Genomic DNA, 6,357 nt, shown 5'->3' on the forward strand with positions numbered 1-6,357 from the left:
ACAGTTTACGCAACTCTGCTCCAACCTCCAAATATAATCTAGGGCTTGCAGGGAACAGAATCCAGAGGAAGTAACCAAACACACAAACCCTTTATATTACACACTGGATCCTTAGCAAAATAATAAAAACACCAGGTTTTCTTTCTTATATCCTTAAATACTGATTTATATCGCAGAATAAAAAGAATCATAAACAGACAAAGCAAAAAAAAAAAAAAAAAACAAAAAAACATAACTTATAGAGAATTTTTAAATTGCAACCCATTTACTGTTTCAACAGTTTCATGTACTCAGGCTTTGCTGTGTTTATTATCATCCAGTGACAAATGAGGAGTATTCCTGTAAAGGCTTATTTGTTTTTTGCTTTCCTGGCAATCATTTGCTGCAATCAATTAAACAAACTAAAGTCAGCTGAGCCTCTTCTAATCTAAAATAAATATAAAAAAATAAACACCAAAGCAGTTTGTTAGTTCAAAACTACACCAACAGTATCATAATTTATTAAAAACAATAATTGCTTCTTTAAAAAAATAAACTGTTTTAGCTGTGCTTTGTAAGGGTGGAAAACGACTTTCAAGTTGGTGAAAAACAAGTGATGCAGATTTTTCATTCTGGAAACTGTTTAAACTAAATACAGCTATTGCTTAATGCAGGGTTTTCCTTCTTTTGTCCATATTCGCATTTCACAAACTCATAGCTCAGAACGCTTGTGGTTAAAAACAAGTATTACTTTACATTAAATAGACTATTATAGACTATTTAGAGACAATAATGCTCAAAGCTAATGTATGCATATAGATTATTGATAAATCATTGAAAGGAGCGAGCTAAAAAAAGAATGAGGTCACTGTACACCCTCCATGTAGGGAAACTATGCTTTTCAAACTAAACTGCTGCATTTATTTGTTTATTTATTGACTCTTTAACCTTATGTCTTCTAATATTTTTGAATCATATCTTAGAAAAAGGTGTCCCTGAAATGTTCTGATGCATTACACAGAATTATATGGAAATATTCCTGATCACTGAGTTTGTACAGTACATAGCAGAAGTTCACATTGTTGCCACAGTGCCCCAATGTCTGCACTTTGACCCTAGCTGCTCTTTGTGCAGCCAATCAATGACAAACTAATTGTCCTATTCTGAATTGAGGACTGTTGTGCAATTGTTGTGAAAATCTGTGAAAATCAGATCAACTCATGACGTCATCAGACAGCTCAAAGGCAATGTGTGATTTTCAGTAATTTTTCTGTACATTTTTATTTATTATTACTTTTGTGAGTTTCAAGATATTTCTGTGACCTTTGTGGGTTTTTAAAAAGAACGTACTTTCGTCATCTTGCCTTCATCAGATATAGCAGATATAGTATATGGCAGATATAGCATTACAAACCATTGATTATTGACCAGTCAATTAATTTATATAAAGGATAAACAGTTTGGTTTAGTCAGGTTCCAGGATTATTTTTAAAATAAGATGAAATGAGGTAAAGCTCCTGACATTAGTATAAGCAGCATATTCTGAATGTACAGTAAGAAAAATGATCAAGTGCACACAGGCTCTTTGTATTCGAGCCTATGATGTTATATAATTTAAATGTATTTGTCACATGTGCACCGAGCCACATCTACATTACATGGTGTGTTGTGCTGCACCCTTTAAACAGGGTTGGTGGTGGTGCAGTTTGTCACAAACAGATTCTCTCTAGAGGAGCAGCTGTTTCAGGAATTGCTCAACAGTGACCTCTTGAGGTTGTGTATTGGTGTTGCTCACAATAAAAAGAAATAAAAAAGCTCAATAAAACACTTTTGTATTGAGCAAGTTAAACTTCTGTTCTGCATTTTGCAGTTTTTCCTAGAAAACAAAACAACAAAGTTCGTAGTTCACAGTTTCTGTCACAATGCAAATTTGCATCATCAACACTACATATGAAATTGTCATCTAGACAATATGTGGAGCGTTGGATGTTAGACAGGCACACGTTTGGATGATCAAGACTTTACTTTCTGTTGAACCTTTAGCTGCAAATTCCCTGGAAAGGAAAGTAACAATTTCAACTGTACAATTATAGTAGAAAACAGTAACTTTCTTCTCTAGGGTCTATTTCTTAATATTTCCGGGAAAGAACCATTTATTTTATTTATTTACAGGGACAATAGAACCTTTAAACCAGCTAAATTACAGAGATCATTCAGCTATTTTCACATTTTCGCTCTTAATGAGCAACTTTTTAAATTTTTGTTTAATATTTTCCGTATTTCTCCACTAGAGGACAGAAGCAATCCATAAGGATGCTGGAGAGGCAGCGTGAGCCGGGTGTGGGGAAAAAAGGAACCTAAATAAATTAAATACAAGAATCAGTTGGAATATTTTAAATGACAGACTGTCTATTATTGAGGCTTGGTTGGGCAGTGATAATATGGACACCATCCGGTTTTATTGCTTCCTGTAACCCAATTATTAAGATATAGTTTTCCTGTTCAGCCTGCTGGTTTTGGCTGCACATTAAGAAGAAAATATGCAAAGGACATAAAGGGAAGCAGTGCCTGCTTTCTGACCTTTACAATGTTTAAGTATTTGATGGAGCACATTTTCTCTGTTCAGCGACTCTGTGATTCACACTTATTTAGTTCCATATATCCACACAGGGAGAACAGAGCTGTGAGAGCTCAATTCAGACTATTTAGGCTATTTTCTGCGGTTGCTGCCACCTTTTACTGCAGCTAGACACAATAACTACAGCAAAACACTTCAATGATTTTCTCCTGTTCAAGTCTCCTTTCAAATCTGAGATTAGTTAAAATACAAATTAATTTAAGGACAACACAATGAGGCCATTTGGTATAAATAAATTACTATTTTACTAAAATAATATACTGTGACAGACACATTGTCATCATCAAAGTCAGCTGTACTGATATATCTGATGTAATTAACCTAAAATGTGTCTCATAAATAATTCTGTTACTTTTTATTTGTGAGAATAAAAACAAAAGGAATTAAAAAATGAATAAATAGATGTTCAGTGCTGTTAGACAGCTTATGTCTTTATGTATCTGCCATCTAAAGCAAAGATTGTAATGCTCCTGTTGAGCAGAGCTTCTTAGTGGATCTGTTTGAGGTTGGTGCTGAAGCAGTTAGCATGTTGTCTTTGGCTGCTTGGATAATCCCAGCCTGTTTATTCAACAGGATGAGCATCAGTGTTTAAGCCCACAGCAAACAAACAGCCAAGCCCTCCCTAAGGATTCCAGCTAATGCTAATGATATACAATAAGCAGCATTTCTTTCCCCACAGGTTAATGAACTGGGTGTTTTTCAGATGAGCAAGATATTTTCTTTCCAACACTGCAAAGGCCGAGGTAAAAATGATCGCCTGTCACGATGAGCTTAGTCTTCATTCACTCGTCATTGACTTTCTGCAGTCGACACTCATTTATGTTCCAGTGCTTCTCCAACTTTGATCCTTATGTATCTTACAGTGGACCGTCAAGAAGACAGGTCCTGTTAAAAACACACGGCTGACTGGCTCAAATCTCAACCATCTCGTCTCTGCAGCAGAGCCTCGTACAGCTCTTTGTTCACAAAGAATAATGAATGATTCAGCGTGATGAATGGAGGGGCTGTGGAAAAGTTCAGATCCTTGTTTCAAAAAGGTGGCCCATCAACTGGAACATTACTTATTGAAAACACAGACAAGCAGAGCATTAACCACCAGAACAACAGCCAGGACTAACTTCAGGATGAGTGATGAGACAGATGACAATACACAAGTAGAAAGTAGCTGTGAAAACAATCCAAACCAACACTGATTCAACAAAAACATATTTACAATAACATTTGCTTAAATGGTTTATTGCTAATACGACAATTCTGTTTAAAAAGCTGCCAATCTTTAAAACTCCCAGTGCAGCCTCAATGGTTTTGATAATCTTGTTTACAAGGAATTAAACATGCCTATAGAAAATCTGAAGAACCTGTAACATAATGTACTTAAAGAGTCAAAAGCAGCTGTTAACAGCTTTATGCATTATTTGATACTGCAAGAAGCTTTTAATGGAAGCGGCTCAAGGTGAAGCTTATTATCTGTTTAATGTTGGGATCTTACTGCAGTAATTATTAATCACTTAATTCTAAGTTGTGTTGTTAAGACGAGGAACAGGTCACTGTTTCTCTACAACGCCGTTTCAGTGGGTTTCCTAACCCACCTAGAATAAAACCACAGAAAAAACGGAATATTTCGAAGGGTCAAAATGTTCAGATCTTAAATGGAGTCTAAAAATAGTGGAAATGTCTCTGCAAAATCCCTTATCAGTCACAACTGAGTCTGTATCTTTCTGTCTTTCTGCTCTGTCAGCAGCAGAGGCACCTACTGTAAAAGCCTGCAGACCTCACAGCTCTTGCAGTTCTCCGTCTACAGAAATAATTCAACAATGTAACACAGCAAGCTGATGTAACCAAATGAACTTTATTTCCTAAAGGCGAATGTGTTCACAGCTTGGGTCTCCCATGTCACCTTACAGCCTGAAAAGAAATGATTCTGTCGGGTCACACCGACACTAACAAACCTCTGTTTGGTCATGACCTCCTGTAACATTTAGACTTTAAAAATCAAAGGTTTCTCACCATGACAAGCATCTGACTGCATCTTTGAGGACATGAAAACAGTAATGGCAGCCTTATGGTTGGAGTAGCACAACAACCTCTTTGCTCCACCTGCTGCTGACAGAGCAAGTCACTGTGAACCATCTTAATGCTCAGCCCAGCATCGCACTTTTGGAAAAACCATGACCTGGATGACTCCACAGATATGCAACACCTCCACTGAACACATATTGATAGCACTTGTTATGCTGTTCGATCAATGTTTGTTTTAATACAGAAACCTGAAATCATCCATTTCAATATAATTTCTAGGATACAGGGCTGGTTTCTGACCACCAGATGAGCTCTGCTACTGTCTGCACTACACACTGAAAGACATTTTTGCTCCATGATGTTCACCAGCAGTGAACAGTTATCGGAGCGTGCTGAAAATAGCTGTCTGCTGCAGCTGGGTAAAGGGGTTCAAAGATTGTCAGAGGCCGACCACCGCTGAGAGGAGCTTGGACAGGACGACACAGAACTGGTAATCAACGAAACAGACATGAGAAGCTGCTGCCAGACTGTGTTTCTGCTGGAAATTCAAGGAGTCATCTGGTGGTAAATCAGGCTGGTTTCTATAAACTCTTTTTTAGTTTTGTTGTTAATCATTATAAACACACATACTGTGCTTTTCTATTTAAACAGTCACCAAGTATGTTTAATTCTGCAGACGTATCATCCTTAGAGACAGATTTGAAAGAGTAAAGTCAGAAATTTGTAGTCTCAGCTCATCTTGAGATGAATGTTGATGCGAGAGAAAACACCCTATCTGCATCACTGCCACCAGAGGTTGTTAGAAGTAAAAAAAATATCAAAGAAAGGGATGTTATATGGTTTGAAAATATATTTCAATTTAAGGATGTGTGATGACTTTGCATCTCAAACAGCAGACTGATTTGGTTCTGTCCTAAACATAATCCTTAGTACAGTCAATTAACTTTAATTCCTCAGTGAGGGAGACAGCGACAGGGTTTTCATGTGGTCGACTTACCTCAGTAATAACTCTTCATTAGTTCAGAGAGGGCTGAAAGGGAATGAAAGGATTGCTGTGTGCCATTCTCCCACTGAGCTTAATAATGTTGCTCCTGATTTGTGTGATGAATGCCTCATATGTGTCTGTAAGAAGTACTTGTCACTTACTTTAGAATTGCAGCTTTGTCACTGAGTTGGGAAATTGCACTCAGTGGATTTATGTGCACAGGAAATGGTGTTAAATGACTGTGGAGTAACATGCATGCATGTGAAATTACAGGTTCATTTTTTTTTTAAACAATTGCTTTGCAATTTGCAATTTTGCAGGATTTAATGAAGCATTGTATCACCACTTTGACGGAGCATTTGCTTTTCAGATCGATCAATGCAAAATTTTTCAGAGGTTCAGCTGCTCTGAGGGCATAAACAATTTTTTTTAGTTGAGATTTTCTCACACCTAAGAACGATAAATTAACTGGACACCTTGGATAAAATAAACTAAATGAGAATAAAAAGACAAATGAAACGATCATTCTGCAACACGTTAGTGAATGTGGCTGAGATTTTAGATGGGAAGGGTTTTGTTTTGCCTCAACCACCAGTGCAGTGTGAGGGTACCGGCTCGCTGTTGAGAACATGAAAATGTAGGTGGGCTTAGATTGTTTGGCAAAGTTAGAATGCATTTAGAATGAGTGACAACATCTCCAAAGGAGTCAAACAGTATTACTCTGTCTTCAGTCAAC

This window comes from Anabas testudineus, chromosome 4, assembly GCF_900324465.2.
Source record: "Anabas testudineus chromosome 4, fAnaTes1.2, whole genome shotgun sequence".
In the NCBI taxonomy this organism is placed as follows: domain Eukaryota; kingdom Metazoa; phylum Chordata; class Actinopteri; order Anabantiformes; family Anabantidae; genus Anabas; species Anabas testudineus.